Genomic DNA, 27059 nt, shown 5'->3' with positions numbered 1-27059 from the left:
CACTCCAATACTTTGCAATGAATGAGTTCTCGAATTGAACGTAAGTTTCGCAAGATTCTGCCGCCTCTGCTACCCACAGGGCTTAATCAACTATTAATGTGTCCACTAACATATCCTATCTTTTGATTTCCCTTCCATATTCTCGGCAAAGCCCCTTGAAAGGGACGGGTGAATATGATTGGATGTCCACCTCTTGTTTTATTTTATTTTTTTATCAGATTCTCCTTCATACGTAACGGAGGGTGACACTGTTGGTTGTATATGCACATTTGCCTTGTAGGAATATTGTGCAGGATATGTGTAAGATTGATCTGGCTTTCGTTCGTTTTCATTAGTGACCGAATGGTTATCTTGAATAGTGTGACGAAGATTCCGAATTCCCTGGTTGACATCCGCAACTCGTTTTTCAGTTGCAGCACTTCAATGCGAAAAGTTTTTGCGCGAACTGCATGCAAACTACTCAAAAACTCTCTGTTGGCAACATTGTGCCGAAATTTTCATTCGACAGTAGTGGTCAGTTGCGTGTCTTAATGCTCTAACCACTGCTGGAAAATTTCAATGAATTATTCCTCCTCCTGTGTAATTTTTGTTTTAATAATATGACGCTGACCATGTGAGATAGCTTCTACTGTTCATGATAACTCGACAACAGTGTTAGTTAATGCATCTTGGCCTTGCTTCACGTTGTCAACCGGACTTTCTAAATGCCTCTGATAAATGTTTATGTTCGTCACCGAACTAACAGAATTCGGTTGCTAAGCTTTGCTGTGTGGTTGAAATCTGCTGAATGGCACTGTTCAGTACGGTTTGTTTTTACAACACAGTCCTGCACCATTTGCGGTACGCCGTGGTATCTGATTTGTCTCTAATTCCGTTTGAAATTCGGTTTGAAGGGCAGTTTCAATTGCAGCTTGACTATTTTGAAATTCGTTTTCCAGCGCAGTCTTATTAGCTTGCAATTCCGTTTGACATGCGGTTTGGAGAACAGTGTGCAGAGCAGGTTGGCTACTTTGAAATTCGGTTTGCAGTGCTGTTTTATTATCTTTCAGTACCGTTTGGAATTCAGTTTTAAGCCTTATTTGGTTAGCCTGTAAGTCGTTTTTCATTTCCAGAGACAACTGTCCCATATATCTTAAAAGTAACGTAAGCGGATCAACAAAGCCCTGTCACCGCCTCCTCAACAATTTGTTGCATCTCTTCCGCCATCTTGACCTTACTTCTCGTTTTGACCATGTAAAGAAAAACATTTCACACCATATGGACTACATATTTTGAAATCACATAAATTAATTGACCTGAAGTAGTGGAAATTATTTACTTTGGTTAATCTGCTTGCATTTAGCTTTAGACTAACACGTAACAGAAACAATCTAACGATTCCAGTCTGCTATGGATCTTGTACGTAAAATTTACTAAAAGATTCACGACGCTAACTACTACTAGTCTAAAAAATATAATGGCTATCTACAAATAACAAGTACTCTTCTCACCCACAGAAAAGTCTGCAGAGATAGAAATGTAATTGTCAACATTACTTATCGTAGACAGCTGTTTGGTCATCACATTGGATTACAGACATTAATTTTCCTTTACCGACATCAAATCGGATTTGGTATCGACATGAATCCATCTCCAGTAAATGGAGATTAAACAGAAATATATAATTAGTCATTTATATTAAATACAAGTACAATATTTGCAAAAGAAAATTTTTCATGCAATTTATTGTTATTTTATTCACGAATTCAAATAGGTGTCATGTTACTGGAAGCCAAGTTAAAATATATCCTAGTTATTGTTTTTGTTTCACTATTCAGTTTTATGTATTGTATTGGTGTTGTATTTTCTAATGCTGAATAGTCTGGCTTACAATCCACCCTTCTAAATTCGTCGTACAATGGGTTTTCAAATTCATGTACATATCCTCAACAAGCATCGACTAGAATTATCTCGATGAAGAGCTAAACAGTTTCAATCTCAGTCACTTCACGCGTGTGTATTGCAGTTTCCTTACGATTTCTGGTAGCTTCTCCCCGACACGATGTCCTCGTGGAAGTTCTGTGACTGGTCTATAAAATTAGAAATAACTTAATAAGAGACTTTTTAAGACCAAATCTCTTCTATTTTTCTTTGGTGAGCTCCAATTTATTCTCCAATTCTTGATTTAGACACAGATTAATAAGTCATCTCCATTACTTCGCTACCATGTTTCACAGCCGCAGAGACTCAAAAATATTGCTTTATAATAATGTCTCTGGTTCTTAGCACTGTCGCTTAATAGCTCTGTCTATGGTTCTTACGTGGACTACAGTATTTGACACACATAACACACAGTCCATTTATGTTACATTACATCTACTTTGACTGTAGCTTAGTATCCGACTTTTTATAATTTGTTAATCATTGGGGCTTGAGAGTCGCCAGATAAATTGCCCTGATTCGCACGTGAAATCGTTATATGGAATCTAATCGATGCCTTTCTGGGTGTTGTAGTACAAACAGCAGCTGTACAATCTTAGGAGATTATGTGGTGCGACACCTCCAGTAATGGTAGCCGGTGCTGACATTTTTCTGGAAGCATTATCAGTTTTATCGTATATTCTTAGCAGTTACTTTTTTAATTTGGGTGTTTAGTTAAATTGATACAGCCCTGGTCTAAGTGACTAAAATGTTCAATCTTCATGTTGTGAATTATGTTTATTTGGTCGCCTGGCACTTCCGCTCCCAGCTCCTCCCTCACTACTTTTCACGTGGATCAAAATTTTGTTCAAGAATGGGATACTTTAGGGCGTAAGCACCGAAAACTTACCAGTGACGTACTCAGTTGATACTTAAGTAGGAAGTAGCAGGCTTTTATTTTTAATTTCTGTAAAGGACGAAATAGTTTTTAATCAGTTTTAAAGTCACGTAATACGGACTGTTTTAATGTACCACTAGCCATGAGGTCTCTAGAGATGGAGCACAAGCGATCACGGGAGACGTACATTGGCCGAACTCATTTCAAAGGAATCACCTCGGCATCTGCCTTAAGCGATTGGTGAAAAACATAGGGAACCAAGTCAGGATGAATGGACGGGTACGTGAGCCGCCGCCGTCCTAAATAAGAGCCAGGTGTCTGTCACCGCGTCACCGCGCGTACTACGGATTTTGTGGACTATCGGAAGACACTGACAAATTTCGATCAAAAGTTATATTGACGTAGCAATTCGTATGACTTCCTAGATCAATTGAAACACATTAACTTTCAAGAGGATATTATTCGCATAATAATATTCAGACATTTGAAGTTATATGACACAACATAAATAATTTAATCTGTGTTTGTCGCATACAAGATGTTAGGGAAGCTTACCAACCGTGTTTAGGACTCTGCTTAAAAGTACTTTACCTTGTTCGAGATTGGGCGTGAGATTGAATCTTCTTGTAAATGGCCTGGATTCAAAGGCGAGAGGAACTAATACAGCTCCATAGCGGCTGGTCGTCGTGGCCTATCGGTCACGATTAGCTATCTGTGATGACCAGGTGGGTGCGCTTCTCACCATATATGAATGGAGTCACTCAGCGATACCGGTTTTGGTACGATACAATGGTTTCCGCCACTCAGTTGTCCCGCAGGCTTGCAGTCTTTCCCGAAATCGCGGGGTTGGCGTTTCGAATTCCTATTTGGCCATTCAGATTTAGGTTTGACGTTATATCCCTACATCGGTTCAGGCAAATGGCGGGACGGTACTTTAGAAAAGGGTTCAAAATGGTTGAAATGGCTCTGGGCACTATGGGACTTAACATCTGAGGTCATCAGCCCCCTAGAACTTGTTGTTGTTGTTGTGGTCTTCAGTCCTGAGACTGGTTTGATGCAGCTCTCCATGTTACTCTATCCTGTGGAAGCTTCTTCATCTCCCAGTACCTACTGCAACCTACATCCTTCTGAATCTGCTTGGTGTATTCATCTCTTGGTCTGCCTCTACGATTTTTACCCTCCACGCTGCCCTCCAATGCTAAATTTGTGATCCCTTGATGCCTCAAAACATGTTCTACCAACCGATCCCTTCTTCTAATCAAGTTGTGCCACAAACTTCTCTTCTCCCCAATTCTGTTCAATACCTCCTCATTAGTTACGTGATCTACCCACCTTATCTTCAGCATTCTTCTGTAGCACCACATTTCGAAAGCTTCTATTCTCTTCTTGTCCAAACTAGTTATCGTCCATGTTTCACTTCCATACATGGCTACACTCCATACAAATACTTTCAGAAACGACTTCCTGACACTTAAATCTATACTCGATGTTAACAAATTTCTCTTCTTCAGAAACGATTTCCTTGCCATTGCCAGTCTACATTTTATATCCTCTCTACTTCGACCATCATCACTTATTTTACTCCCTAAATAGCAAAACTCCTTTAATACTTTAAGTGTCTCATTTCCTAATCTAATCCCCTCAGCATCACCCGATTTAATTTGACTACATTCCATTATCCTCGTTTTGCTTTTGTTGATGTTCATCTTATATCCTCCTTTCAATACACTGTCCATTCCGTTCAACTGCTCTTCCAAGTCCTTTGCTGTCTCTGACAGAATTACAATGTCATCGGCGAACCTCAAAGTTTTTACTTCTTCTCCATGAATTTTAATACCTACTCCGAATTTTTCTTTTGTTTCCTTTACTGCTTGCTCAATATACAGATTGAATAACATCGGGGAGAGGCAACAACCCTGTCTCACTCCTTTCCCAACCACTGCTTCCCTTTGATGTCCCTCAACTCTTATAACTGCCATCTGGTTTCTGTACAAATTGTAAATAGCCTTTCGCTCCCTGTATTTTACCCCTGCCACCTTCAGAATTTGAAAGAGAGTATTCCAGTTAACATTGTCAAAAGCTTTCTCTAAGTCTATAAATGCTAGAAACGTAGGTTCGCCTTTTCTTAATCTTTCTTCTAAGATAAGTCGTAAGGTTAGTATTTCCTCACGTGTTCCAACATTTCTACGGAATCCAAACTGATCTTCCCCGAGGTCCGCTTCTACCAGTTTTTCCATTCGTCTGTAAAGAATTCGCGTTAGTATTTTGCAGCTGTGACTTATTAAACTGATAGTTCGGTAATTTTCACATCTGTCAACACCTGCTTTCTTTGGGATTGGAATTATTATATTCTTCTTGAAGTCTGAGGGTATTTCGCCTGTCTCATACATCTTTCTCACCAGATGGTAGAGTTTTGTCATGACTGGCTCTCCCAAGGCCATCAGTAGTTCTAATGGAATGTTGTCTACTCCCGGGGCCTTGTTTTGACTCAGGTCTTTCAGTGCTCTGTCAAACTCTTCACGCAGTACCTTATCTCCCATTTCGTCTTCATCTACATCCTCTTCCATTTCCATAATATTGTCCTCAGGTACATCGCCCTTGTATAAACCCTCTATATACGCCTTCCACCTTCCTGCCTTCCCTTCTTTGCTTAGAACTGGGTTTCCATCATAGCTCTTGATATTCATACAAGTGGTTCTCCTTTCTCCAATGGTCTCTTTAATTTTCCTGTAGGCAGTATCTATCTTACCCCCAGTGAGACAAGCCTCTACATCTTTACATTTGTCCTCTAGCCATCCCTGCTTAGCCATTTTGCACTTCCTGTCGATCTCATTTCTGAGACGTTAGTATTCCTTTTTGCCTGCTTCATTTACTGCATTTTCATATTTTCTCCTTTCATCAATTAAATTCAATATTTCTTCTGTTACCCAAGGATTTCTATTAGCTCTCGTCTTTTTACCTACTTGATCCTCTGCTGCCTTCACTACTTCATCCCTCAGAGCTACCCATTCTTCTTCTACTGTATTTCTTTCCCCCATTCCTGTCAATTGTTCCCTTATGCTCTCTCTGAAACTCTCTACAACCTCTGGTTCTTTCTGTTTATCCAGGTCCCCTCTCCTTAATTTCCCACCTTTTTGCAGTTTCTTCAGTTCCAATCTGCAGTTCATAACCAATAGATTGTGGTCAGAATCCACATCTGCCCCTGGAAATGTCTTACAATTTAAAACCTGGTTCCTAAATCTCTGTCTTACCGTTATATAATCTATCTGATACCTTTTAGTATCTCCAGGATTCTTCCAGGTATACAACCTTCTTTTATGATTCTTGAACCAAGTGTTAGCTATGATTAAGTTATGCTCTGTGCAAAATTCTACAAGGCGGCTTCCTCTTTCATTTCTTCCCCCCAATCCATATTCACCTACTATGTTTCCTTCTCTCCCTTTTCCTACTGACGAATTCCAGTCACCTATGACTATTAAATTTTCGTCTCCCTTCACTACCTGAATAATTTCTTTTATCTCGTCATACATTTCATCAATTTCTTCATCATCTGCAGAGCTAGTTGGCATATAAACTTGTACTACTGTAGTAGGCATGGGCTTTGTGTCTATCTTGGCCACAATAATGCGTTCATTATGCTGTTTGAAATAGCTAACCTGCACTCCTATTTTTTTAATCATTATTAAACCTACTCCTGCATTACCCCTATTTGATTTTGTATTTATAACCCTGTAATCACCTGACCAAAAGTCTTGTTCCTCCTGCCACCGAACTTCACTAATTCCCACTATATCTATCTTTAACCTATCCATTTCCCTTTTTAAATTTTCTAACCTACCTGCCCGATTAAGGGATCTGACATTCCACGCTCCGATCCGTAGAACGCCAGTTTTCTTTCTCCTGATAACGACGTCCTCTTGAGTAGTCCCCGCCCGGAGATCCGAATGGGGGACTGTTTTACCTCCGGAATATTTTACCCAAGAGGACGCCATCATCATTTAATCATACAGTAAAGCTGCATGTCCTCGGGAAAAATTACGGCTGTAGTTTCCCCTTGCTTTCAGCCGTTCGCAGTACCAGCACAGCAAGGCCGTTTTGGTTAATGTTACAAGGCCAGATCAGTCAATCATCCAGACTGTTGCCCCTGCAACTACTGAAAAGGCTGCTGCCCCTCTTCAGGAACCACGTGTTTGTCTGGCCTCTCAACAGATACCCCTCCGTTGTGGCTTCACCTACGGTACGGCCATCTGTATCGCTGAGGCACGCAAGCCTCCCCACCAACGGCAAGGTCCATGGTTCATGGGGGGAGGGGGGGCCCTAGAACTTAGAACTACTTAAACCTAACTAACCTAAGGATATCACACACATCCATGCCCGAGGCAGGATTCGAACATGCGGCCGTAGCGGTCGCGCGGTTCCAGACTGAAGCGCCTAGAACCGCTCAGCCACACTGGCCGGCTTAGAAAAGCGAACAGTTGTTTTCCCTCCCTTTCCTTACACATCTTGAACCTATGCTCCGTCTTAATAACCTATGCAGACGCGTATTGTACCGGGGAACAGATTTCAATGCTCGCTCGTCTGTATGTGCCAGCACTCGGTTCCCACTTCCACCTGACGCTGTTCATCGTCAGAATAACATGTAATGGTATCGTACAGATCGTTCACTGGGTCCAGGTATAATTTTACAATTTTCTTTAAATGTATGACAGTTCCTTCTGGCCTCAGTGCCAAAGAAAGATCATATCCTGAGGGAAGATAGTGGTCCATGAAGATTTAAATTTCTTTGAATGGTATCACATTTGCTTATTGCCTGCATGCCAAAAAAAGATCCTCGCTGCGGAGAGAGTGTGGCCTCCCCGTTTCCCCAGAACTGATTATCACGATGTTGGCACTATTCTCATGTTGTCTATAGCCACTAAGCATTTTAGGAAAGGGACTATGTGCTGGCTCCTATACCCACGTGATTAAAATTTCGATCCAAAATTAGTCCTCCCCCATACCTACGTGCTAAAGTTCGTCGGTCTGAAAGTTTACAGAGCCCCCCAAGCCTATATGTGGTATCCTCTCATCTGTATTTTTCATTTCCACTATCTCCTGTTTATTTTCCTCTCACTGTTTCTATCTCAATCCATCTGTCGTTCTCTCTTACTACCACTGTAATTCGCTGAACGGTCACTATCTCCTCTCTGCTTGGCTCTCACTGCTATTGTCTTCAGCCATGTCTTTCACTGCCACTTTCTCTCTACCACAGTCACTATCTCCTCTCTCTTTCTTCGCCACTGGCATTGCCTGCTGTCTCTTCTTCCACCGTCTCTGTCTCTTTGCCGTTATCTTTCAGAATAAAACAGCGGGACTATGTTCGCACGCCAATGTCTTTGGTGGGGAACGAGGAATGAGATTTGAGGCACCTGGTTCCCCACTTTCCTGACAGCCTCTTTAAGAGGAACATGGAACATGTCCGCTTTCTTGTGCTCCGATAGGAGCATTTTTCTGCTGCTACCATTTTTTTTCCTCTACAGTAGGCAGTGCTGCTTATAGAAGAAGAATTCTTTAGGTCAGTAAAATTTTGATAGTTTACTTATATATTTCGACACTGAGCCGTGGTAAAAATTGCTGTTTTAAAGAGCGCGCCGCAGCGCGTAGTGTGAAGCAGTCGCCCTCCGTTTCTGGCGGTGGCGCCGCTGTGGCAATCGCAGCTCTGGTGTCTCCCTCGGGTGGCAGAGGGGAAAGGTTGCCTGTTCACGTGCATTTAAGGGGCGCTATGAACTTATCAGGGTCAGTTGGTCAGTCTGGATCAGTCGGAGGCAGTCTGGGGTCAGTCTCTTGTCCGCCTTTGTGAGGCAGTTACTGTCTGTATGTCGTTCGGAGCTGCCTCTGTCACGTGTGTTAACGGATTTATTGCTTGGAGTGTAACGGCCTAATTCCTGAAATATGTTTTGATCTTGCCTATCATTTTGAGAGGCGGTATATGTGTACTGTAGAGCATGTTAAATCGTTTGGCTAACCTTGTATAATTTTATATAAGATTGCATTTCATGGGCTTTTATTTAAATGGTCATTTTAGTATATAAAGTTGCAACCCTTCCACCGTAAGACTTTTCATAGAAGTTATAATGAAGTTGCGTCTTCGGTGGCAAGTTAATCTTGTAATTTTAGTGTTTTGTACCATTTCCATCCCTCCTACGGGGTGCATAGTTTGTGAGCTAGTGTGAATTGTTAACACTTTTACTTTAAGGTAATCTGGTGTGTTGCAGATTTGCACTAGTGTAGTCTTTCAGAGGTTGTTGTGAGCGGTCGTGACTACGGCCGTGTCAAAAGGGAGCGACAAGGTTCTCAGCCCGAAAGCTCATACACTCAAAAATTTGTTTCTTTCCGCCTCTGAATAAATTGTAGCTTGATATTTAGAGGGTGCTTTCTGCTTATAATTTTAAATCTGTTTCTTAAAAAAAGAGCTTTTAGGAATAAAATTCCCATCTGTTAAAAGCAATTTGATTTTGATTTCATCAGTTACTCCCTGGCAACCACTTCCACGCTCATATAGTGTGATTAGATGTGTTAATTTTCTTGATGAATCGCTAGTAAATAAAATAATTTTTTAAGAATATTCTTTGAAATTAAATCCACGGTTCAGATACATGTATATACTTGTACACACATAAACAACCATTAAGTATGCATAGTACAAAGTTAACGAAAAATCGTTGCTTCCTTTCTTTTATTGGGTACTTAGCTCATTGGTCTCATTTCACCGGAAACGCCCGGCTTCACATCTGTCTCTTAAAAGATTAAAAATATTGTTAAAAGCATTTCACTGAATTTGCAGTCTTTCCAGTTTTACATGATTTTTGGCAGTCATTTTTTAAGTTCTTTTCCACCCTTTTAGAAAATTTTGCCATTGCAGTACCACTGTCAACGTATCTGAATACCTCCTACAAGTGCAATGACAAATTATTAGAGACACACAAAGGAATTTAAGACATTAGATACAGGCGGGCGTTGATTTACATCAATGGGGCCTGTTGGAAATTTGTGCCAGACCGAGTTGGTTCAAATGGCTCTGAGCACTATGGGACTTAACTGCTGTGATCATCAGTCCCCTAGAACTTAGAACTACTTAAACCTAACTAACCTAAGGACATCACACACATTCATGCCCGAGGCAGGATTCGAACCTGCGACCGCTGGGCCACTTAAGCCGGCGCCAGACTGGGATTCGAACGGTAGTCTCCTGCTTACTAGGCACAGTGGTAACCGCAATCGCATGCACTACTCTGGCACGCCTCCTGTAAGGCCTAAATTCTCAACTACTGATGTAGTCCCCCTGCGCGTTAATCTCATTTTTACATGGGATCTCGAGAGTTCAACCTTGGTGTTCATCTGCACTGAGGGGACGATCAGCCATCATAGCCTTAATTATATATTTGTTTTCCATTCGTCTGGACTTGTCCGAAAGAACAGACACCACATTGGAAACATTGGCATGTGATGTGAGTTTCACACACCGGTAGTCTCACCAATGTTCATTATTACGGTTGAATGCATATCTGAAATGTAAGTTAATTTTGGACAAGCATAAGCCATTTTAAAAATGTGCTAGAAAATAGGTAACTGTTTTGAGCATTTGATGTGCAACTATTTTTAACAAGTAAACTGCTACAGAACATATCATTTTCAAAATCATTCCTCAAAAACAATGTAAATGTTTTAGAGGCTAGTTGAAAACTTTATTTTATACGACGATGATATTTCAAGTCTTTCACCTTGATCCAACCGTTATCACAGCAAATTTTGCACGTCCCAGTGGCTTGAAACACATGCATGTGGCTACTATATTACGAAGTGGTAAACAATGCATCATTCAGGGAAATGATTTTTTTTAACTGTTGTTAAGAAACTTTCCCAAATAACTCCCAAATAAGCAAAGACCTCAAGTAGACTATTACGAGCATGCCAGATTCCGTTGATTCTCCTCTCTGCACAACCGCAGTTATGTTTTAAAGCGTTTTTCATAGGTCATGACTGAATTCGCACTTATTCCCAGAACTGTTCGCTGTTCCATTCTTTTTTCTCGTTCGTGATGCGATTCTTCTCTAAAATGTCAAGTTTTATCAGAAAATGTTCTTGTTCACTTCCAGTTTTGTAGATTTCACTGACCATGGATCTACTCACTCTGCAGGCTGTTCATTTGTTGCACTTCTGCCTCGTTGGAAAGATAATCAGATCTGCCGTCCCCAAGCACTCCAATCGCTGCTCTTCGCCTTGGCGACACTACGAGCAGCAACACGAACCCAAGTCACTGGAGAATCGCGAGATGTCACAATGGTGGAGGTTTCTCTACTTGGATTGAAACGCACTCATCTTAAAGTTTGCTGGATCCGGTTTACAACGAGGTCGTGCACCCTCGTGACGACAGCACTTCCATCCGACAGTTCGTGCGTGCCGTCAGCAGTCCCGGCGTGTTCTGGCACTGCGCGGACTTCGTTCCTCCTCATTCCCCAACGGAACTCGCACACTCACACGACCTGGAAAAACAACGACGTCGCCCCAAGAATAGGGCAACAGTGACTATAGACCAATAATCGCCGCTGCTGCCACTAGCAGACAGGACACGCTTGCGAATCCGAGTGGCACCAGTCAACACGAGAAGAAGACAAACAACCGCAACCATGCCAACTAAACGATACCATCTGGCCTACAAACACCACCAACGAGAGCAGCAGCACGGCTCAGAATTGTAATTTCCTCCTAACCAATTGGGAAGTGCAGAGCTACATTTCCATGAATCCCTCTACACCTCGACTCTGGTCACAGCCTAAGACACGTAGGGAGAACTGTCCTATCAGGCCAGTTGTGAACTCCAGGAACAGCCCTTCATATAGACTAAACAACAAACTCCTTGTTCTATTTAATATCTACTGTAATTTTGAAAACAAATTTTCCATTAAGAACACATATGAACTCATTGACAAAATTAAAGAAGTTCACATTCCAACGACAACCGGATTTGCGTCACTTGACATAGTAAACCTTTATATTAACGTCCCTATAGAGGACACCATAAAAATAATAAGAAACAATTTAGTGAAACATAAACTAAGCATGGCAGGCATCTGTGAGTTCATTGAGTTACTCACCTTGGTAATGTCATACAATTACTACAGTTTTAATAACAAAAGACACAAAGATTGGTTAGCAATGGGTAGCAGTCTAGTTGGGATGTTTGCAGATATTTACATAAATCACTTAAACCAGACATTTTTTTCAAGCTAACAGTCACATCAACAGCAAAATCATCTACTGCAGAAGATATGTTAATGACACGGTTATAGTTTTTGATGGCAGCAGTGAGGAAATAGACACATTAGCAACAAATCTTAGCAGTATGCAGAATAACATTAAATTCACTGTTAAACACGAGACCAACAATAGCATCAGTTTCTTAGATGTAAAAATCAGCAGCAAAAATCATAAACACCTTTCGAGGTTTATAGAAACTCAACATCCACTGATGTCTGTATCAACGGCTCATCTTGTTACCCAAACCAGAGTAAGTTGGCATATTTTTAGAGCCACGTTGAATCACCAACATAAAATTCCAGTTGAACCAATTCAAAAAGAAAAAGAAATTAATATCATTAAAACCATGTCCTCAAACAGTGGATACAGCTCTCTCAAAATACACAAACTATCAAAAAAATCCAATTACTCATCAGTCAACAAACCTGCACACCAGACGAACATGCAGGTAACACAAGACAAAATAGAAAACAGCACAAGACAAAATAGAAAACAGCAAAAAATACATTGCATTACCTTTCTTAGGGAGCATATCCTATAAAATGAGCTGTTGTTGTTTTGGTCTTCAGTCCTGAGACTGGTTTGATGCAGCTCTCCATGCTACTCTATCCTGTGCAAGCTTCTTCATCTCCCAGTACCTACTGCAACCTACATCCTTCTGAATCTGCTTAGTGTATTGATCTCTTGGTCTCCCTCTACGATTTTTACCCTCCACGCTGCCCTCCAATGCTAAATTTGTGATCCATTGATGCCTCAAAACATGTCCTACCAACCGATCCCTTCTTCTAGTCAAGTTGTGCCACAAACTTCTCTTCTCCCCAATTCTATTCAATACCTTCTCATTAGTTACGTGATCTACCCATCTTATCTTCAGCATCCTTCTGTAGCACCACATTTCAAAAGCTTCTATTCTCTTCTTGTCCAAACTGTTTATCGTCCATGTTTCACTTCCATACACGGCTACACTCCATACAAATACATTCAGAAACGACTTCCTGACACTTAAATCTATACTCGATGTTAACAAATTTCTCTTCTTCAGAAACGATTTCCTTGCCATTGCCAGTCTACATTTTATATCCTCTCTACTTCGACCATCATCACTTATTTTACTCCCTAAATAGCAAAACTCCTTTACTACTTTAAGTGTCTCATTTCCTAATCTAATCCCCTCAGCATCACCCGATTTAATTTGACTACATTCCATTATCCTAGTTTTGCTTTTGTTGATGTTCATTTTATATCCTCCTTTCAAGACACTGCCCATACCGTTCAACTGCTCTTCCAAGTCCTTTGCTGTCTCTGACAGAATTACAATGTCATCGGCGAACCTCAAAGTTTTTACTTCTTCTCCATGAATTTTACAACCTAATCCGAATTTTTCTTTTGTTTCCTTTACTGCTTGCTCAATATACAGATTGAATAACTTCGCGGAGAGGCTACAACCCTGTCTCACTCCTTTCCCAACCACTGCTTCCCTTTCATGCCCCTCGACTCTTATAACTTCCATCTGGCTTCTGTACAAATTGTAAATAGCCTTTCGCTCCTTGTATTTTACCCCTGCCACCTTCAGAATTTGAAAGAGAGTATTCCAGTTAACGTTGTCAAAAGCTTTCTCTAAGTCTACAAATGCTAGAAACGTAGGTTTGCCTTTTCTTAATCTTTCTTCTAAGATAAGTCGTATGGTTAGTATTGCCTCACGTGTTCCAACATTTCTACGGAATCCAAACTGATCTTCCCCGAGGTCCGCTTCTACCAGTTTTTCCATTCGTCTGTAAAGAATTCGCGTTAGTATTTTGCAGCTGTGACTTATTAAACTGATAGTTCGGTAATTTTCACATCTGTCAACACCTGCTTTCTTTGGGATTGGAATTATTATATTCTTCTTGAAGTCTGAGGGTATTTCGCCTGTCTCATACATTTTTCTCACCAGATGGTAGAGTTTTGTCATGACTGGCTCTCCCAAGGCCATCAGTAGTTCTAATGGAATGTTGTCTACTCCCAGGGCCTTGTTTCGACTCAGGTTTTTCAATGCTCTGTCAAACTCTTCACGCAGTATCTTATCTCCCATTTCGTCTTCATCTACATCCTCTTCCATTTCCATAATATTGTCCTCAAGTATATCGCCCTTTTATAAACCCTCTATATACTCCTTCCACCTTTCTGCCTTCCCTTCTTTGCTTAGAACTGGGTTGCCATCTGAGCTCTTGATATTCATACAAGTGGTTCTCTTCTCTCCAAAGGTCTCTTTAATTTTCCTGTAGGCAGTATCTATCTTACCCCTTGTGAGATAAGCCTCTACATCCTTACATTTGCCCTCTAGCCATCCCTGCTTAGGCATTTTGCACTTCCTGTCGATCTCATTTTTGAGACGTTTGTATTCCTTTTTGCCTGCTTCGTTTACTGCATTTTTATATTTTCTCCTTTCATCAATTAAATTCAATATTTCTTCTGTTACCCAAGGATTTCTATTAGCCCTCGTCTTTTTACCTACTTGATCCTCTGCTGCCTTCACTACTTCATCCCTCAGAGCTACCCATTCTTCTTCTACTCTATTTCTTTCCCCCATTCCTGTCAATTGTTCCCTTATGCTCTGCCTGAAACTCTCTACAACCTCTGGTTCTTCCAGTTTATCCAGGTCCCATCTCCGTAAATTCCGACCTTTTTGCAGTTTCTTCAGTTTCAATCTGCAGTTCATAACCAATAGATTGTGGTCAGAATCCACATCTGCCCCTGGAAATGTCTTACAATTTAAAACTTGGTTCCTAAATCTCTGCCTTACCATTATATAATCTATCTGATACCTTTTAGTATCTCCAGGATTCTTCCAGGTATACAACCTTCTTTTATGATTCTATCTATGCTATCTATTTAAAAACACAAACCTTAATATAAGCTACCACACAAACAGAAAACTCCAGCAGACAGCAGTTCACAACGCGCATTGTACGTTGGAGGTAGTAGAAATTTTCTGCAATCAGCTTCAAATGCCAGTTCTCCAAATTTTCTCAGTAGCGTTTCTCGTAAGGAATGTCCCCTCCAGATATTTCCATTTTAGTTCCCGAAGCATTTCCTTAACACTTGCGTTTTGTTCGAACCTACCAGTATGAAATCTAGCAGTCCACCTCTGAATTGCATCTTTGTCTTCCTTTAACCCGACCTGGTGCATATCCCAAAAACTCGAGCAGTAGTTAAGAATCGGTTGCACTAACGTTCTATATGCGAGTCTCCTTTACAGATGAACTACACATTCGTAGAATTCTCCCAATAAACCGAAGCCGACCATTCGCCGTCTCCATCACAATCCTCACATGGTCGTTCCATTTCATATCGCCTTGCGAAGTTACGCCAAGATATTTAAACGAATTGACCGTGTCAAGTAGGACACGACTAATGCTGTACCCGAACATTAGAGGTTTATTTCTCCTACTCATCCGCATTAACTTACATTATTCTATATTTCGAACTAGCTGCCATTCATCACACCAACTATAAATTTTGTATAAGTCGTCTTGTATCCTCCCACACTTACTCGTCTTCTACATCTTGCTGCACACCAAAGCACAGTATCATCAACAAACAATAATAGATTGTTGCCCACCCGTTCGCCAAGTTAGTTATGTATACAGACAATAAGAGCGGTCCTACCACGCTTCTCTGGGTCACTCATGACGATACCCCTGTCTCTGATGAACACTCGCCTTTTAGGACAATTTAATGGGTTCTACAACTGAAGACCTTATCCAGTTACTCACTTATCGATGAACCTGTGCCGTATGATAGTATCTTCTTTAACAGCCTGTGGTGGGGCACCGAGTCCAACACTTTCCGGTAATCTAGACATATGGTGTCTGCATGTTGCCCTTCATCCATAGTTAACAGTACATCATATCGGAAAGGGGTCTATTCGATGTCAAACGACAATATGTTTTGTGCGATTCTCCTGCGTGAACGAGAAATTCAAAACTTCACCTTTCGCTTTGCTTCCTTCAACTGCCACACCCAGTGGGCCATTCTTATCAGGTATCACAGTTTTCTTGAAAGCATTTAGTCACCGGCGAAATTGTTCTACAACTGATACGGGATCCATGGCACACAGATGGCCTGGTTTTATATTTTCATCTTTCAGTCATCTCGATTTATCAGCTTCAGGCAGCCGTACATGTCTTCCCGGTGATATTCAACACACCATGTCACTGGGCCCTAAGTTTCATCAAAAGTTTGCAGCTACCAATTTTTTTGTTCCAGTACTCTTTTATTGCTCGGTTCTTGATAAACATGGAATTCAAATTGCTTTCTAGTTTATGGCTTCTATTCTTGATTTGCTCCTTCAAGTCGTGGCATGTCAATTTCGGGTTTCTGCTGGTCTTCACTACTGCGTACATGTTTTGCTCGATGGAACGTTCGTATTTTCTGCTCGTTTCAATCAGCAAGTATTGTTGATATCTTCAAAATATGGCCAACAGTATTTCTAGATCAGAGTCTCAAGTAAATTACGGCATAATACACCAAGTATAAGCAAATATGCATACCTCAAGCGTGAAGGAGTTTCTCCCCTGCAATAGATCCAACGTCCGAAAGCTTTACCGGGAACGCAGAATAGGCGTTCTTTTCGTCCAAAGGATATCTCCGCTCTCTCAGTCCACATACAAATTGAATCCTATGTGAAATTCAAAAAAATTCTAAAACCACCGCCTGATAAATAAAAAGAGATGGTTTTAGAGTGACACTACAATATGTACGGTGTAAAGTGACTGCACCACAAAATAGTTGCTTCCACTAGTTGGACGAGCGCAAGACCCTCATCCAACGCAACGTGACTTCCGCCCCCGATAGTTGAATAAGTTGGCCTTTGGCTGTGCTGCGGTGAGGACGCGCTGTTTGTGTTCCTGCCGCGGAGCGAGCGCTTGTGTTGTTTACATCGTACTCGGCCGTTTCGCGCGTGCCGTACTCAGCGAATAGATCACCATGGCGCACCAATACAGAAAATCGACGCTCAAATTTACGTTCCGCAACGAATTTGCACGGCCCAAAGCACTCGAAGTCGAACGATTTCTACGAGAAGAAGTTAAAATCCCGGCGACCGACATTCTCGGCATTCACTTGTCCATTGTGAGTTGTATCGTATATGTCAAGATCATCAACGACGCAACATGTGAACGGATCCTTCGGGACACGAAACAGGGCCTCCGTTTCTGCCATGCTGATGGCAATGTGGGGACTGTACACGTCGATTATTCTGGCATGGGACTTCGCACGATCAGAATTTTCGAACTTCCTTTCGAATTACCGGCGGAGGACGTCGTGACAGCGCTGCGCCCCTACGGCACGGTCCATGATCATATTGCGGAAAAATGGACGCAATTCCAGACATATCCTGTGCTGAATGGAGTCCGCCAGGTCCGAATAGAACTTAAAAGACATGTACCTTCATATCTGACTATCGGTGGCTGCCGTGCCATCGTCATCTACGATGGGCAACCAAAGACCTGCTCTGGTTGTGGGAAGGAGGGACACCTTAGATCAGAATGTCTCCAACGTCGAATCACGCAACTGCCGCCGGCTGACGCAGACCCGCCATCGCAGCCGACGCTGCTTCCCGTGACTTATGCAGCAGCCCTCACGACAGTTACCACTTCACCACGACAGCCGACATCCACTGTTGGGTCGCGGCTCCATCCTCCAATACAGGGCGATGGCGACACACCCGTTCCACAAGCTACGGATTCAATTCCGATGCAGCCGCCCCCGTCGACGGATAACAACATACATGACGATATCATGGCCGTAGAATCGCTTATTGTGCCTACAGCTGCCTTTGTGCCGGAACGTCGGGAATCTTTGCCGTCGTCTGACACAGAAGGACACTCCAGGAAGCAACGCTCCCCGAAGCGACGGAAGCGGAGTCGTAGAGCAACTTCCGAACGGGATGCGACGCAGCCTCCAGAGGACGAAGACTCCACCTTCAATGACGACGCTACCACAGAGGCAGCCGCCATTTGCTGCAGTGTGGCACCACCGAACGGAACTGCGGACAAACCACATATACCTACAGTGGCAACATCGGATGCCGATATGCAGGACAGATGCTGCCCACCAGCTTCTGGAGTGCAAGCACCCATGCCGAGTCCTGAGGACGCTAGGGCAGCAGATCTTGAATTGAGTTCCCCGACGTGGGCGGATGACCACGACGACGACGGAACCATGCAAGTTACGCCAACAGGGCCCACGCCATTGGCGCCGGCTCTCTAGAAAGGACGGCAGGTGAGGTTTGTGGGGATGCGGAGGTGTCAATAGAGTCATAAGCGCCATAGGCAATTCCAGTCTTAATGGATAACTTAACACCTGCGGTTCCGCAACAAGCATATCGTATCGCCACGCTTAACCTCAACACGATACGAACGGCAGTGAAGATCCAGTTGCTGCGTGAGATGCTTCGTTCTTCGGATGTTAACATTGCCCTGTTGCAAGAAGTGTATATAGCGGCCCTCCCCGTTTTCTACGGTTACGTGACACATATGTCACCGGCGGACCGGAATGGCAGCGGTACGGCAATACTAGTGCACGACGGAATTGCCATCGAAGACGTGACTTACCTTCCGTCAGGAAGGGGGCTGGCGATCACAGCACTGGGCACACGCATCATTAACATCTACGCTCCATCAGGAACTGACCAACGCCGCGAATGATCGCTGTTCTACTCGGAGAATATCGCCCCCTCTTTATCAGCCGCTACGATCAATATCTCTTCGGCGGCGACTTTAACTGTGTGCTCCACCCCAAAGACCAAGTCCCACACTTCTCGACTTGTCAAGAACTTCGGCTCCTGGTTCGTGATCTGCTTCTCACTGACACGTGGGAGACAGTGCACGGTGACCGTCCCGGGCCGACATACCTTACTAGTCACTCGGCCAGTCGCCTAGACCGCATTTATGTCTCAAGAGCTCTAGCGCCGGGAGTATTGGACGCCGAACGTTGGCCGCTTGCCTTCTCCGATCATAGCGCTTTCATATGCACACTCACTCTACAACAGCAGCGAATATGGCGCAGCCGAGGACCCTGGAAGCTGAATGTGGCACATCTTCAAGACCCGGAATGCCGTCGAATTATCGCCAACACATGGCTGGATTGCGAACGTCGTCTTCCCCGATATCCTTCGACTCTAGCATGGTGGGTGGACTGTGCAAAACCAGCGTTTCGGCGTGTGCTAACTCAATTCGGTAAAGATATCGCAGCTTGGCATCGTCACACATTGGACTTTTATTACACGATGCTTCGCGAACTCGACGGCCAACCACCATCTCCAAACCGACAAATGGAAAGCCGCCGAATTAAAGGTCAAATATTGTCTCTTACGAGGAAACGGTTGGAGGGGGTCGTCGTGCGATCGCGACGTCACGACCGAGCGGAAGGAGAAAACCCGTCTATGCATCACATCGTGCTCGACAGCCGCCGACGCCGACAGCAGCTGATCACGGACCTCGTATTGCCAGGTGGTAGGGTCGTACTGACTCAGGCCGCGGTTACAGAAGCCTTTGCAGATCACTATCGCCAGTTTTACGACGAGGTGAATACAGAGGAAGAGGAAGCGGACGATCACGACATACTGCAGCACGTGTCGCACACCATCGACACTGCAGCAGCGGCGACGCTGTTAGGTGGAATTACACGGGACGACATCGATGACGCGCTTAACAAGGGAGCACTCAACAAATCTCCCGGGCCAGACGGACTGCCGCTCGAGTTTTATCGGTCTTTCCGCGATCTAATGATGCCCCCATGGATCAGCATGTACCAAGAACTGATGACCCCCGGTTCCCACGTGCCATCTGCATTCGTGGAAGGTCTCCTTATACCGATACATAAGCCTTCCAGAGGTCGGACGGTCGAGGACTACAGGCCCATTACAATGCTCAACTCGGACTATAAGATCTTCGCCCGACTACTCGTCAGCCGCATAAAGCAGGTTCTGCCCCTACTCCTCTCAATGGAGCAAACGACACAGGGCGGAGTGACCAACATGCAAACGGCAACCAGCGAATGCAGGGATTTAATTGCCATCGCCACATGCTGTCGCCTTCGAGCTGCTCTGATCTCCATTGATTTCGACCACGCCTTTGACAGAGTTCACCACAAGTTCCTTCTGTCCGTTATGGCCCGCATGGGCTTCCCGCCTGACTTTCTCGACATCTTTCAGCGCCTTTTCCGTGGAGCTGCATCCCGTGTACTGGTGAATGGACGGATTGCGGGTCCCTTTCCGATCCGACGGTCAGTTCGCCGAGGATGCCCACTCTCCATGATCCTTTACGCGATCGCACTCGAACCACTTGTCGGAGGGTTGAAAAACAGGCACTCGGAAATGTCATTGAGGGGTCACACCTTTCACTGCAGGATATATGCTGATGACCTTCTATTACTTGTCCGATCTGGTGACGAGGTACGATCGGTGATACAATGGATCAATCGCTATGGACTGGCAGCGGGCAGCCTATGAATGTAGCCAAGTCGGCAGCGATGCCGATTGGGAGAGGTCTACAGGAGGACGCTTTAGCCCCACTCCCACTAGTTAACAAAATCCGGTTCTTGGGCATAACATTTACACAGGATGTGCGCCGCACGGCTGCAATGAACTATGCACGATTACTACAGGCCATACGCACAGAAGTTCGCCGGAACTTACTTCGACGGATGGACCTGCTCCAGCGTGTGGAATACAACCTTCACGTGGCGACTAAGATGATCCACATGGCCCAGGTCCTACCGATATCGACAGCGATGGCACACAGATTGCAAGCAGCGTTTGGATATTACCTTACCGCCGGACACCTATTCAAAGTCCGCTACGAAGCACTCACCCTCCCTCCGCGTGAAGGCGGACTGGGACTTATAAATGTACGAGCGAGAGCTACAGCGTTATACTTGTGCACAATGATGAAATTGTGGACCCACAAAGATGCTTCCCTTACGCGACGTCTGTTAGAGGAATTGCTGCCGGCGTCCCTTCTGCCACCTGTCACGATTGCGCACATTACACCTTCACTCTCGCACCTCTCGGCATTTATTCTTGAATATAGTTACGTGCACCCAGACTTTCCCAACACTCGCACTCCCAAGGCGAGAGACGTTTACAGACTGCTGCTAAGGTCCATACCTCGGATTGTGATTGAGAGGAAGAGCCCTACGACCCTATGGCCGGCAGTGTGGAGAGCGGTCCAGAAGCCGTTCCTCCCCACGCGGGTACGAGCCGCGTGGTACCAGGTGGTGAACGGGAAGGTTGTAACACGACAAAGGCTGCACGCTATTGGGATGACGGATTCCCCCCATTGCCCACGTTGCCACCTCGTGGATACTGACGAACACCGTTTAACATGTGGATCGGCGTTAGGGGTATGGCTGCTAGTGCAGAAGATCCTCGCCTGCTACCTACCTATCGCGCCTCGCACAATTGAGCCACGGCTCCTCCTTTGTCCAGAGGATACGTATTTCCCACCTGCGAAGACTCACGCTCTCACATGGTTTAAAGGCATGTCCATATACTACCTCTTTCGCGATGATGAGAAGATGGTGCTTGATTACTGGCAATTTCTCCAGGACAGTCATAGCACACTTGAGTGTACACCCCGATACCGACAGCTATTCGCGAACTATTTGCGCAGTGTCTTCGACAACCCCCCTCACAGTTGGGGAGTACCGGGCAGAGGATGACCGCCGACATGGGGCTCCACACGACGCGAAATGTTGTAACAATTTGGAACATGGCATCTGTACGCCGAGGGGCCATGCACATGGAATGGCGTGCGGGATTTGGTTACATTTTTCTTTCTTTATTATCTATCATCACACTATTAGTTTCAAATTCTTTTTCATGGTTTAGAAGGAACTCTTGTTCTGTTGTTGCTACGGCTGTAATTTTCTAATTTTGTTTGTCGTAACTGAAAGACGCCTTTTGTCCATGTAAAAAAAAGATAAAACAAAAACTAAAAAAAAGTGGTTAAGGCGTTATAAAATTCAAAAAAGAAAAAAAAACAAAAAAAGAAAAAAAGATGGATAGAGCGTCTGCCGATAAAAAAAAGTGGTCAGCGCGACGGAATGTTAATCTTAAGGGCCCGGGTTCGATTCCCGGCTGGGTCGGATATTTTCTCCGCTCGCGGACTGGGCGTTGCGTTGTCCTAATCAACGTCAGTTCATTCCCATTGACGCGCATGTCGCCGAAGAGGCGTCAAATCGAAAGACTTGCACCCTGCGAATGGTCTACCCCACGGGAGGCCCTAGGCACACATTTACATTTTACTTTACTCTGCATTACGAAAAGTACACATTTTTAGGCTACACACAAAGTGTGCCAAAAATGCAGTGTTTGATTTGAAATACAAAGAATTTCGTATGACAAAATAATTTTTCTCAATTAGTTAAAACTATATTTACCAGTCAGAATGGATATTACGTGAATATTTGGCATGATAACTTTGAACCTCTGGATCTCAGTAACTGATAATTATATCGAAAAAAGTTCTATGGTTCCCTGAGAACATCATCTTAAGATCGCAGGGTAAAAATTTAGGCCATCTGCCATGAACATAAATTATAGAAGTAGCCTTTCCCAAAATTGGTACTTTTGATAGACTTTCGAGTGTACCTTGATAACGGATAAAGATTTTCGAAAATAGGAAAATGGCGTTTCTAGATAAATGTCAGAAGAGTATACTGTTAAAACTTGGGCCGTTTTCTATGGTTAGTTCCTTAGGTAATTGCGGCCCACATTGCAAACATTGACTAAAAATTTGTTTTGGTGGTTTTCTCAGGATCTGCCCACGAGCAAATGGTGTTTTTATAAGCCGCCTAAGGCCCACCATAGACAACACCTAATGTAAAAGAGCCAATCGATTTGCTCAATTTTTCTGGGCAGGAGCCAGTGTGTGATGTTTAAATGTTCAGCCCGTGCTGTAGAATGGCTATTGTATGCTCGCCCTTCCGACATGCATACAAATGGTCACGAGGCCAAGGTCTGTCCAAAGCACTTAACTCTTTATCTCTGTGATCAATAACATCGAAAAAATTTCATTTCGCGAAATAACCTTTGAAATTATGAAATAATGGTACGCTGGGCGCAACTGCTTCCCGTGTCTACAACGCGATTTTGTAAGCGCATCTATGACGACTTAAGCAGTATAAACGGCTATTGTTTTCACCTAGAGCCGTTTTACTCCGTAGTTGAAAGCTGTCAATAGCGCTGCCTGGTGTCAGGGATTTTCTTAACTTCACTCAACTGAGAGAGTGTCTGAATACTAAAGAATTAATGTACAAAAATTTCAAATATGATGCGTCATTTTTTCACATATCTCAGTATTTATGACGTCGTATCTTTGATCTATGTCATACAATGATATAACTTCGTGGGTAGATTCAGCGGCATATGTGCATACTGTCTACAATATGTGTTGCGAATAGAGCCATTTGTAAAGAACAAATAAATCTAAATGTCATGAACAACGCGACAATTTTTCACGCATCTCAGTGTTTATGATGCAAAGTCTCCTGAACTATTGGTGGTACCATGATATAATTTTGATTTAACGGCATCTGTGGACGCTGTTTGCGAAGTTTATTGCGAACTAAGTTAGTAGCACAGAAGCAATAAATTTAAACGTCTTGCATGATCCGCCATTTTATCAGGCGTCTCCTTTTTTATGACGTCATATCTATCGAACTAAGGTGGGTGACGTTTAACCCCCACAGCGATTGTTGCCTGAGAGTAAGGAATAACACATTTCTTTGAAATCGGTCCAGTGGTTTAGGAGAAGATGTGGAACACACACACACACACACACACACACATATGCATACACACATTTTTATAATCACTACGGATTTCTCACCTTCTGTCGCGTGGTCGAGTGCTAGCGTCTTTGACTAGTAACCCCACTCTTCGTATAAAACCTTCAGCAATGCTGGTCGAAGACTTTCGGTATAAGAACTTGCGCTCGTCAAAGATGACAGAGGAGCGGACAGAGATTCCACACACCCTCTCGCCTTTAGGGTGGAAACTGTCCGTAACAGGACGAAGCATCAGCAATGATCAACGGCAGAAACAAATGGAAACCACTGTATGGCATGAAACTGAAGAAGTGTTTTGATGATCTCTCCATTGGCAAAAGAATCCGGATAGTCCCCCATTCAGATCTTCGGGAAGCGACTGCCAAAGGGAAAGTGACCATAAGAAAAAGATTCAAAAACCGACATAGAATTACGTTCTACGAGTCGGGGCGTGGAATGTCAGAAGCTTAAACGTGGTAGGGAAAATATGAAATCTCAAAATGGAAAGCAAAAGCTCAGTCTAGATATAGTAGGGGTCAGTGAAGCGAAGTAGAAAGAAGTCAAGGATTACTAATCAGATGAGTATAGGGTAATATCAACAGCAGCAGGAAATGGTACAATGGAGTAGGATTCGTTTTTAAAGTGAAGGCAGGGCAAGAGTGTGTTACTGTGAACAGTTCAGTGATAGGATTATTCTTATCAGAGTAGACAGGAAACCAACACCGACAATGATGTTTCAGATACACGCGCCCACATCGCCAGCTGAAGATGAAGAGATAGAGAAAGCTTATGAGGATATGTAAACACTAATACAGTGCATAAAGTGAGATGAAAATGCGGAACCGAAATGCAGTTGAAGGGGAAGGAGTAGAAGAAAAGGCTACAGGAGAATATGTCTTTGGGGCAAGGAGTGAGAGAGGAGGAAGACTAATTGAGCTCTGTAATGAATTTCAGCTAGTAATAACAAGAATAAAGGGGGTATACTTGGAAAAGGCCGGGTGATACGGGAAGATTTCAGTTAGATTACAACATGGTCAGACAGAGATTCCGAAATCAGATACTGGATTGTAAGGCGTACTCAGGAGCAGATATAGACTCATATCAAAACTTAGTAGTAATGAAGAGCAGGTTGAAGTACAAGAAGCTAGTCAGGAAGAGGTGCGCTGGCAGTTCTCTGAGGCTGTACTGCGAGAAGGAATAGCTCAGCAGGCAGTACAGTTGAAGAAGAATGGATAGCTCTAATAAAGGCAATCACAGAAGTTGAAATAAAAATATAGGTATAACGAAGGTAACCGGAAAGGAACCATGGGTAACCAAAGAGTTGGTTCAGTTGATCGACGAAAGAAGGAAGTACAAAAATGATCAGGGAAGTATAGGAATATACAAATACAAATCATTTAGGAATGAAATAAGCAGGAAGCGCTGGAAAACTAAGGCGAAGTGGTTGCATGAAAAATATATAGAAATCGAATAAGAAACGATTATGTGAAGCACTGACTCAACATATAGGAAAGTCAAAAGAAGCTTCGACGAAACTGCAGGCAAGTGTGGTAACATTAAGAGTGAATTCCAGTGTTAAATTCAGAGAAGAGAGCGGATATGTGGAACGAGTACAGTGAAGGCCTCTATGAGGGGGAAGATTAGCCTGATGGCATAGAAGTGATAATGATGATGTCTGGTGTGTGGGGCGCTCAACAGCGCACTCAGCAGTGCCCGTACAAAGTCCCAATTTTGATACAGCCCAATTTTTACTCAGTCCAATCTACCCACTGACACGAATGATGACGATGGTGATGAAATGATGAGGACAACACAAACACCCAGTTGCCAGTGGGCAGAGAAAATCCCCAACCCCGCCGGGAATCGAACCCGGGACCCCGTGATCCAGAGGCAGCAACGCTAGCCATTAGACCACGAACTGCGGACCATGACATAGAAGAAGAAACAGGAGTTGATTTATAAGAGATAGGAGATCCAGTGTTAGAGTCATAATTTAAGAAAGCTTTGGGGGGCTTCAGATCAAATAAGGCCGAAAGGATAGGTAACATTCCATCAGATTTTCTAAACTCAGTGGGGAAGTGGTGACAAAGCGGCTATTCACGTTACTGTGTAGAATATGTGTCTGGCAACTACTGTCGATCTCTCGGAAAAATATCATCCACTCAGTTCCGAAGACTGCAAAAGATGACAAGTGGAAAAGCTGGGAATACAGTGCGCTACTGTGAACAGTTCAGCGACAGGGCAATTTTCACTAGAGTCGAGCACAAACGAGTGGCAACAACAGTTCACGTATACATGCGTACGTCACAAGCAGAAGTACACAAGAGATAGGGAACCGCTTAATTCAGAAACTTTGTCCGTAAAAGGAGACCATGGGATACTGGAACCGGCTAGAAGACGAGGGAAGAGAGGACAGAGTTACGGGAGGATGTGAGATTCGTTGTAGGAATGAGTTCTGCAGTAGTGTACAGCTAGTAACAGAGAATCCATAATTCTAAAACCATAAGACGAGATACATGCCTGTTAGGAAGAAATCTAGAGACGCGGAATTCCATCATGGTGAGATAGAGGTCCCTAAATCATACCGTGCGGTTCTAGCCGCTACAGTTTGGAACCGCGTGACCACTAGGGTCGCAGGTTCGAATCCTGCCTCGGGCACGGATGTGGGTGATGTCCTTAGGTTTAAGTAGTCCTAAGTCTAGGGGACTGATGACCTCAGAAGTTAAGTCCCATGGCGCTCAGAGCCATTTGAACCAGCCGAAAACAGATGAAGGATTGTAAGGGTTCTCAGGAGCGGAAGTACACTAGGTTCACAATGTAAACTACTGGCCATTGAAATTGCTACACCACGAAGATGACGTGCTAACCGACAGGGAGAAGATGCTGTGATATGCAAATGATTAGCTTTTCAGAGCATTCTCATAAGGTTGGCGACACCTACAACGTGCTGACATGAGGAAAGTTTCCAACCGATTTCTCATACACAAACAGCAGTTGACGGGCGTTGCCTAGTGAAACGTTGTTGTGATGCCTCGTGTAAATGCCTACCATCACGTTTCCGACTTTGGTAAAGGTCGGATTGTAGCCTATCGCGATTGCGATTTATCGTATCGCGACATTGCTGCTCGCGTTGGTCGAGATCCAATGACTG

This window comes from Schistocerca nitens, chromosome 1 (genome assembly GCF_023898315.1).
Source record: "Schistocerca nitens isolate TAMUIC-IGC-003100 chromosome 1, iqSchNite1.1, whole genome shotgun sequence".
NCBI classification, from domain to species: domain Eukaryota; kingdom Metazoa; phylum Arthropoda; class Insecta; order Orthoptera; family Acrididae; genus Schistocerca; species Schistocerca nitens.
Note: the sequence above shows the minus strand (reverse complement) of the source record.